This window comes from Neomonachus schauinslandi, chromosome 1, assembly GCF_002201575.2.
Source record: "Neomonachus schauinslandi chromosome 1, ASM220157v2, whole genome shotgun sequence".
Lineage (NCBI taxonomy): Eukaryota > Metazoa > Chordata > Mammalia > Carnivora > Phocidae > Neomonachus > Neomonachus schauinslandi.
In genome coordinates, this window is record NC_058403.1 from 20,345,218 (window position 1) to 20,355,341 (window position 10,124).

General features: G+C 34.5%; 1 non-coding gene across 1 annotated transcript; it reads left to right on the forward strand.

Moving 5' to 3' along the window:
• The first annotated feature begins 6,689 nt into the window (after positions 1-6,689).
• LOC123326944 lies at positions 6,690-6,795 on the forward strand. Its single transcript, XR_006541414.1, has one exon. It is a non-coding gene; the product is annotated as a U6 spliceosomal RNA (small nuclear RNA).
• Positions 6,796-10,124: the final 3,329 nt, after the last annotated feature.

Genomic DNA, 10,124 nt, shown 5'->3' on the forward strand with positions numbered 1-10,124 from the left:
GACAATCTAATGCTGATATATTTTTCTTCCAAAACAAATTTTTATAGGATAAAATTACCCCTAATATTCATTAGAATTTTTATTTCACCCACTATGCACAGTAAAACCTTCTGCCTTCATGGGTTGTAGAAAATCCTGAGTTCAACTGCAATTAAAGCTTCAATTACATTCAACAAAGTCTGAAATTAGGAGTGTGTGTGTGTGTGTGTGTGTGTGTACGCACATGCATGCGCCCATGATGAAGAGCTATTAATTGATGTATTTTATTTCCCTTTAATCTTCTTGCATTCTATCTTGGGGCAGGGATTTTTCTCAGAGGAGGGTGTTAAAAATGACACCAGAGAAAAGAGCCAGGAAACTTTTAAGTTTGAATATTCATATTCAAGCAGAGAGAACCTTGGGTGCTTGTTTTTATCTACTCCTACTCTCATCTCCAAATTAAAACGGAGCTATTTAACCTGGAACAACCAGAAGGGAGTTGGAGAGTATATGTTGCCCTAGGCCCTCTCTTTACAAGGTGGGCAGAATGTTGGCGAGAGGCTTAAAGGAATCTTTCTTGAAATATGTGATGTTCATATAGGACCTTTTGTCAGGCTTTCAGCATCTAGCAGTGGATACAACCAGTCCCTGGTAAAGAGCATCAAAGGCATCTCCAGAGAACATGTCAAAGTAGAAATGGCAGCATCATGGGTATGGGCATGACAGAATAAGACAAAACATCACTATTACACAAAAAAAATTTGTTTCATCTTTTCTTAATCTCCTGTCCTTACAGAAGAGCGATCCTACATATCACTGCCACCATCCATGCTTACTTCCGTCTGAGAATGGTGGCAGAAGGCCAACGAAATTCTCCAACTCTGAGAACGGTATGCAGACACATTCAAGGATGCCTGTGGACCAGAGGGAGATTGTGGATTTGAACAGGGAGGAATGCAAGTGGATACAAACCAGATACAGAAAGTTCTCATGTAATAGCGGCAGAAGCTCTCAGCAACCCTGTGGGACAGTCCCATCTGAAGCGGGTGCAGAATAGAACCAAGATAAGAAGATTTACTGAAAAAGAGAGAACATCATACTTTTTTTTTAAGTTTTTTTTTTTTAAGATTTTATTTATTTTTTTGACAGAGAGAGAGCACAAGTAGGCAGAGAGGCAGGCAGAGGGAGAGGGAGAAGCAGGCTCCCCGCTGAGCAGGGAGCCTGATATGGGGCTCAATCCCAGGACCCTGGATCATGACCTGTGCCTAAGGCAGACGCTTAACCGACTGAGCCACCTGGGCGCCCCGAGAGAACATCATACTTAATGGTGAAAGGCCGAAATCATTGCCCATAGGTTTAGGAACAACACAGCGATGTCCTCTCTTGCCACTTCTATTCAACATTTTACTGAAGATTTTAGTCAGGGCATTTAAGCAAGAAAATGAAATAAAGAACATCAAGTATGGAAAGGAAAAAGGAAATTTCTACAGGCATACATGGTTTTATTGCACCTCGCTTTACTGAACTTTGGCACATAAAGTGGGTTTTTTTTGTTTGTTTTGTTTTTTGTTTTTTTGTTTTGTTTTTTACAAATTGAAGATTTGTGGCAACCGTAAATTGAACAAGTCTATCAGCACCGTTTTTCCAACTGCACTTGCTCACTTCATGTCTGCGTCACATTTTGGTAAATAAGCAGTATTTCAAACTTCTTCATTATTATTTTATTTGTTATGGTGGTCTGTGATCAGTGATCTTTAATGCATTACTGTATTTGCTTCCTGACACCACAAAGAGCACGCTTATCAAGAGAGTGAACTTAATCAGTAGATATGTGTGTTCTGGCTGCCCCCCCACCCCCCAACTTGATTATTGCCCTTTTCTCTCTCCCTCTTCTCAGGACTCCCCTATTCATTGAGATACAACAATATGGAAATTAAGGCAAGTACTAACTCCACAATGGTCTCTAAGTGTTCAAGTAAAAGGAACATCTCTCACTTTTAAATGCAAAGCTAGAAAAGATTAAGCTTAATGAGCTTAAGTGAGAGATTGTGCATCTCTCACTTTTAAATGCAAAGCTAGAAAAGATTAAGCTTAATGAGGATGGCTGTCAAAAGACAAGATAAGCCAAAACTAGGCCTCTTGTGTCAGTTAGCCAAATAGTGAATGCAAAGGAAAAGAAAGTTCTTGAAAGAAATTAAAAGTGCTAGTCCAGTAAACCAGTAAACACATGATTGATAAGAAAGTGAAACAGTTTTTTTGCTGATATGGAGAAAGTTCTAGTGGTCTGGCTAGAAGATTAAAACAGCCATAATTTGATTCCTTTAAACCAAAGCCTAATCCAGAGCGAGACCCTTCCTCTCTTCAATTCTATGAGGGCTGAAAGAGGTAAGGAGGACACAGAAGAAAAGTTGGAAGCTAGCAGAGGTTGATTCATGAGGTTTAAGAAAAAAAGCCATCTCCGTAACATCAAAGTGCGAGGTGAGGCAGCAAGTGCAGATGTAGAAGTTGCAGCAAGTTATCTAGAAGATCTAGCTAAGATAATTAACAAAGCTGGCTACACTAAACAACAGATTTTCTGTGTAGGTCAAACAGCCTTCTATTGGAAGAAGATGTCATCTAGGACTTCCATAGCAAGAGAAGAGAAGTGAATGTCTGCATTCAAAGCTTCAAAGGAGAGACTGACTCTCTTGTTAGGGACTAATGCACCTGGTGATTTTAGGTTGAAGCCAGTTCATCAATGCAGCAAATGTCATTGTTGGCTTACTTTAAGAAATTGACAGAGCCACCCAAACTTCAGCCCACACCACCATGGTCAGCAGTCATCCACATCAAGACAGGACCCTCCACCAGAAAAAAGATTATGACCACTGAAATCTCAGATGATGGTTAGCATTTTTTAACAATATAATTTTTTTTAATTAAGGTATGTACATTTTTTGGACATGATGCTATTATACACTTAAGAGACGGCAGTATAGTGTAAATAAAACCTTTATAGGTACTGGGAAGCCAAAAAATTCATTCGACTCACTTTATTGTGATACTCATTTTATTGAAGTGGTACTAATAAATGAGTTCAGTAAGAAAACAGGCTATAAGATTAATATGTAAAAATCAACTGAATTTCTTTTTTTTTTAAAGATTTTATTTATTTATTTGAAAGAGAGAAGAGACAGCAAGAGAGGGAACACAAGCAGGGGGAGTGGGAGAAGGAGAAGCAGGCCTCCCCCTGAGCAGGGAGCCCAATGTGGGGCTCGATTCCAGGATGACCTGAGCTGAAGGCAGATGCTTAAGGACTGAGCCACCTAGGTGCCCCTCAGCTGAATTTCTATACACAGTAATGAAATATACAAAAATGAAATTTTAAAGATTCCCATTTACAGTATCATTAGAAAGAATAAATGGGAAAACTTGTAGACTGAAAATTGCAAAATGTCTTTGAAAGAAATCAAGGAAGACCTGAATAAATGAAAAAGAAAATCCAATGTTCATTGATTAGGACACTTAATACTGCCAAGAAGCAAATTAATCTGCAGATTCAACACAATTCCTATAAAAATCCCAGCTGGGCTTTTGGGAAGAAATTGATAAGGTAATACTAAAATTCAAGTAAGTATGCAAAGAACCTAGAATAGCCAAACCAATCTGAAAAAGAAAAACAAATTTGGAGGACCCATACTTCCTATTTCAATACTTACTATAAAGCTACAGTAATCAAGACAGGGTGATACCTGAATAATGACTGATACATAGGAGGACAGTAAAGTAGAATTTAGAATCTGGAAATAAATCCTTATATCTATGGATAATTGATTTTGACAAGGGTGTTAAGGCAATTCGGTGGGGAAATAATAAATGATTATTCAATAAATAATAAATGATGCTGGGAAAACTGCATATTCACATCCAAAGGAATGAAGATGGACCACTTCTTTACCCCATATACAAAAATTAACTAAACAAGCATCAAAGACCTAAACATGCTAAAACTTAGATAAAAACATAGATGGGCATGTTTTATAAAAGAAAAAACTTGAAAAGCAACTGAATAAAATACAGAGGAAAAACATGCTAAACTATCAGGCACATATTTTTTCTCACATTTCCTTTCAAAATGTTCTAGGGAAAGACTGGGCTATATAAAATCTTACAAAACATAGCAAAGGTAATATAAATGCAACTGATCTCACAGGATAAATATGTTGGGCCATTCTTATTTTTTATGCTAACACCATTAATGTAGTGCATCATAACTAATAAAATAGCAAAGCCAATCTAATTCTCAAATGTGTACAGGTAAAACAAATCAAACTCAGATTATCTTTATTCTTTTTTTTTTAAGATTTTATTTATTTATTTGAGAGAGAGAGAATGAGAGAAAGCACATGAGAGGGGGCAGGGTCAGAGGGAGAAGCAGATTCCCTGTCAAGCAGGGAGCCTGATGCGGGACTCCATCCAGGGACTCCAGGATCATGACCTGAGCCGAAGGCAGTCACTTAACCAACTGAGCCACCGAGGCGCCCATATCTTTATTCTTGTCACCACCGTTTTATGTAGGAATTCCAGTTCCCAGCAAGAGACTCCCACTCCAAAATTTTGCAGAACCTGTAAAGTATGTCTTAACAGTTTCACTGTGGTATCTGCTCTCAGTCATGGTATGTCCTCCGCCACTTCTCTCAGACTGATGAATTACAGCCTTGTTTTGAGGCTGATCCAATGCCAAGCAGTGCATACTCCTTGAAGTCACTGGTGGTGCCAATACTTTGACAAAAAGCATGACAAGTGTTTCCATGGCTCGGAGGTGTGGCTAGAAACAGAAGGCTCTGGTTCTATTATAATGGCTTAGTTGTTACTGTTACAATGTGATCTGCTGACTTGGACCACCCAAGGGCTGAATCTAGGTAATGGTCCGTGGCAAAGGGAAGGAAAATTGGACTTTCCGCTTTGGTTGACATGGATAGAAATATCTCAAAACAAAATAAAACAAAATAAACAAACCCCCCCCCCCCAAAAAAAAAAAACAGGGATGCTTGCATATCCTTTGGTTATATGAAATAATTATTAATTTTGATTTTTGAATTTATCATTTTTCTTCCCCAGAACCCAGATAGAGGCTGAGAACATGGTGTTCTTAATCTCTTCTCTCAACTAATGGCTACGCGGATTTTTTTTTTTTTAATTGTTTCTGAAGAAGCTCATCCTACCTGATCCCCTTACTTACTTTTTATTCTTCCCACATCTTCTAAAGCTCTGTATGCAAACAGATTTCAGCAAAGCCATCTTAGAATCCACCTATTTCTGAAGACAAAGTTTCAAGCCACATTTCCCTCTATGGTACTAAATCAAATTCATTTGAATAATAAAAGAAAGCATTGCTTGATCAAGTAAATATAATTCTAGTATATGTAATTTTTCATACCATAAAGTAATGCAAATAAAAGACTATATTCTATATTTCACTATTTGACATACTGTAATTTTATTATTTATTTTCTATCTTTTCCAACTAAAATCTAAGATCCATGATGATAGAACTTTTCATTTTTCTTTTACTTGGCACATAGTAAACTGGCTGGCAAACATTAAATATGTGTTTGAAAAAATGAATGCTAAGATATACTCTAAAAACAAGTAGGATAGTTTGGTGTTAGGATTACTTGTAAGTAATACAAGAAAGGGGAAAGGGATAGTGAATATGTATTTGTTAAAATTACGTTTAGATATGAGTGAAATAATGTTGTGAAAATAAGATTTTTGCATGATTTACTTATAAAAATCAGAAAGTGGTGGCATGCTGCTGAAATACAAAAATTATATGCTTCCTCTATGTCATTGCTTCTTGGTGCTCTCTTTGTGTTCCCAAGGCCAGCTCATTATTGAAGATGGCTCCTCCAGGTTCAGCAATCACAGGATATTCCAGACAGCACAGTGGAGGGCAGAAGACGGGATTATCTCTTCATTGAAGGAGATAGGAAAATCAGAAGAAATAAATATTTTAGGAAAGATGATGATCAGTTTCACTTAGGGCATATTGAGTTCAGGGTGCTGAACTTAATATTATATTCAGGTGAAACATTCATGAGTGAAGTAGTAAATGGACATTTAAGAGCCAGTTTTATTTTGGAAAAATTGATTTTAGGGTTATCCATATTTAACATTAAGAGAAGATAAAATGACCAAAGAGTGTCCCCTAGTTTTAAAGCTTTTAGTTAAGAAGATAGCATTTTATCTAACGTTATGTTACTCATGGTACACAGTGTCTTGCATTTGATATATTCTAAAATACAAACACACACATGCACAATAATGAATGGATACATATTGTTTTAAGCAAAGAAATATTGATTAGTATCAAATAACACAGTGCATCTCACACTCATTACATGTTAAATAAACTATAGAGGATATAAAGAAAACCAAGCCTGGATCACTACCCAGTAATCCAAAAATTTTATGGGTGGGACACAGTCTAATTTAAAAATCCCTATCATTCCCACCAGTAAAAAGTAAAATAAAACCTTTGGTGAATATTTAAAAATAGCAGAACCTGTTTTGACATTGAGGAGCACTGAGAGACCCATTGACATGAGACCAAAATTTACCTGATAGGAAAATGGTTAAATCATCATATTTATTAAATATGATTTTATTATGCTTTTATTGTGGTTGGGCCACACAGTTTCTATTAAAATTAAAAAAACCCTATTCCTGTGCTCGCTTCGGCAGCACATATACTAAAATTGGAACGATACAGAGAAGATTAGCATGGCCCCTGCGCAAAAAAACCCTATTCCTTATAAAATATATTAAAATGTTGAATCTTAGCCAGAGATTGGTTTTCTTATAGGAAAAATAAAACTTGCTATTTTAGCATGATTTTCTAAAATTTAACTTCATAATGACCACCCAATAACATGCATCATGGCATAGATTAACTAAATTGTATTTAGCTTTAAAATTAAAATCTAAGAAATTAACTACTTTAAATTGTTTTTCTTAGTAAACATATCAAAGGACTATTTTTTCTTTTAGATCTCTTATTTTCACTGGAGTACATTTATATATTCCTCTCTTCTTTGTTAATTTGATTGAAGGATTCATTATATTTTATGCATATTTTTGTTTTTGGTTTGTTTATAATTATGCTTTGAGATAGAAGAAAAATGTAATTTTTCAAATGCTAAAATATGGAACTTGGATTTATTCTCATAAATAAATAGCTTTCTAAAATTACATTATTTGGGAAACTGGAATCATTTCTGTGGTTTAACATAAGTTGTCACAAACTGTTATGACATGTTTTATGAGGTTCTTTTGCGTTTTTTTCTCTTGCTCACTTGAGGATTGGATACATCTGGCAACTCATTTATGTAAATGACATTTATTAATCACTTCTCATTATTCCAGTTATGATGTATGAAGGCTTTCACACTTGCGAGATTTCAAAAGTATCTAAAACTGATGATTCCCATTTCCTCATTTAAAACCTATTATGAAGTGCTCTCCTGAGAGAACAGCCACCTGTGTCCAGTTAGTAGCTTCTGGTCATTTAGAATTCCTGGTTGTAGAGCTGAAATTTGTTTACTTCCCATCCCTACTTTTCCATTGCGATGCTCTTCAACCAAACTGGACTCATTGGTTTGTTATTAATATAGCTTTTAATGTAATTAATCATTTATAAAATTAAAAATTGACTCTCTTTACATGCTATTTCTGCCAATTTTTGAATTGGCTGAAGTTAGGGAACCAAGTAACGTATGATGTTCCACAAGCAGAATGTAGATATCCAAGCATCCATAAATCAATATGTCTTCAGATTTGTATATTTATTACAGAATTAGCTTGAATAACATAAGGTATAGCAATAGGGAATAGGTTAGGGCAAATAAATATCAGACCATGGAAGAAATTATTCCAGATAAGTTATATAATTTTTAGCATCTTTTTTCCAATATAAATGGATAAAAAAGATAATTTAAATAATATTCTCAATCTGCCCTCCAGAAATTGATAAATACACCTTAAGATACATTTCTCTTTTCCCATATTCAAGTGTATATGTAATTAGAAAAGATTGATGATGGATAGATAAAGAGAAGATAATCTTACAAAATGAGATGTATCTATGTAATTAATCTTCAAAATTTTCAACACATAATAATCATATCCCTAGTTAATGAGGAGTTGCAGCAGCACCTTTATAAATTTCACATGCACGAAGTAGATACTCAGTGATTTTGTAGACATTTAGTGATTTTAAATATTTGTAATAATAAATGTGAGGAATGATTATTTGAAAACTAAAATAGAAGTTAAAACATTTTCTAAATAAGGGAAAGTTCTGCTGAATCCAAGAAAACTAGAAATACATGTAAAATGACTAAAAGGTTTTATATAAGTCCATATTGCATCAAAATTAAGAATGATCAAAGCACCAATATTTGAGGATACTTATTATTGACTTATATTTCATGTTTACCAAGCTGCATTTGGCCAAATAGTATAAATTTCATCTTCCACTCACACTGACATAATTAGTTATAGCATATTTATATTAAGCTTATACCTTACTATATACTCAGATTATTCCAAATAAAGAGTATGATTAAGTCTCAGGTCAGAAGACTCTCACATCTAAAACAGAGCTAATAATTCAAGATAACTTTGTGTGCTTAGCCGTCAGGGCAGGAGATGGTTTGCAATGAGATGGGAGTGGTTCATATATATGTTGACAGGGATCATGATATATCTTCAGAAAGGCATCAGTGATTATAATGAAAAGATACAAGATAAGCTGGGATCTATTCATTTGTAACCTCCTTAGCATGAAGTAAAAGTATTTTTGATGACAGGTAAAAACAGACATTGGAAAGTCAAATCTTCAGCAGTAATTTTGCCATTTGTTGAAAAGTACAGAATATATTGATTTTTGAGGTGAGATTAACCATTTCACTTCCACCACTTCATTAAACTATCTCTTAAGAACATCTACGTACTTTGTCTTGATCCTATACATTCTGAATAATTTTGCAGTGAGTAATTTTACTTCACTATAAATATACAACATTGGAGCTGCCTGAAATAACTCCTGTTATCCGTGATCTTCCTGGGGATATAGAGTTGGAATTAACAAATTTGAATTATGATTAATTTTGTCCCTAAGAATCTTTCCTTAAAGCTTCTATACCTTTAGTCAAATAATGGTTTCATACTAGGACTCACAAATCTGATAGTCTCACTTTGTGCATGTGAAATTTGTAAGTTGCTGTCAGGTAAAAATTAGGGGTGATATTTATTTTTCAACACAATAGTTGAAGGAGAAATGCAACATTGAAATAATTCAAGAACTAGACTTAAGAACCAGACTTCAAATAAAACATGGTTTAAGAATTAAAAAATATAAATGATTCTAAAGCCTAACTACATCCTATTTGAAAGGAAAATGTTTACTTATTCTTGAAAAGGGCTTGAAAAATGAAAATGTGTTTGCCAAGAGATCAAGTAGGGAGGACATTCCTGGCCAATGGATCAGCACTTCTGACATTCCTCTGAAAGCAGCCTGTCCTGTATCAGATGGTATTTAGCTGCATGACATCGATCTTGGGTGAGATATGAATTTCTGTGAAACTGGGTTTACTCAACTGTAAAACTGAAATAATCATAGTGTCTCCCTTATAGGTACCAACCAGTATATAATATATTTAAGTACCTGGAATACACAGAAAGTACTCAATAAATGTCAGCTGTTGTTATTAAATGTACAAAATTTTGTCTGTTACATGGATCTTCCAATGCCACATTGTTTATTTAACTTATTTTTAAAGCAAATTTAATATACATTTCATGAGTGATAATGAAAACCCCTTGAGCCTCCCCCATACTATTCTTCAGTTTTGCTTTAATATGTCTTGACTATTCTAATTCTTTCATCCTTCATGGGATTTAGAAATACTAAGTTCCAAAAAAATTCAAATGGTATTTTGATTGACATTGTATTGATTTGATGAGATTTGCTCTCCTTATAACATTCCTTAATCAAGGACATGTTGATTTTTCTATTTACCCATATCAAGTAATACATATGCATAGTTAAATTGGTATTGTCAATAATATTTAATATATACTCTAAGTAATATTTGTAGTTT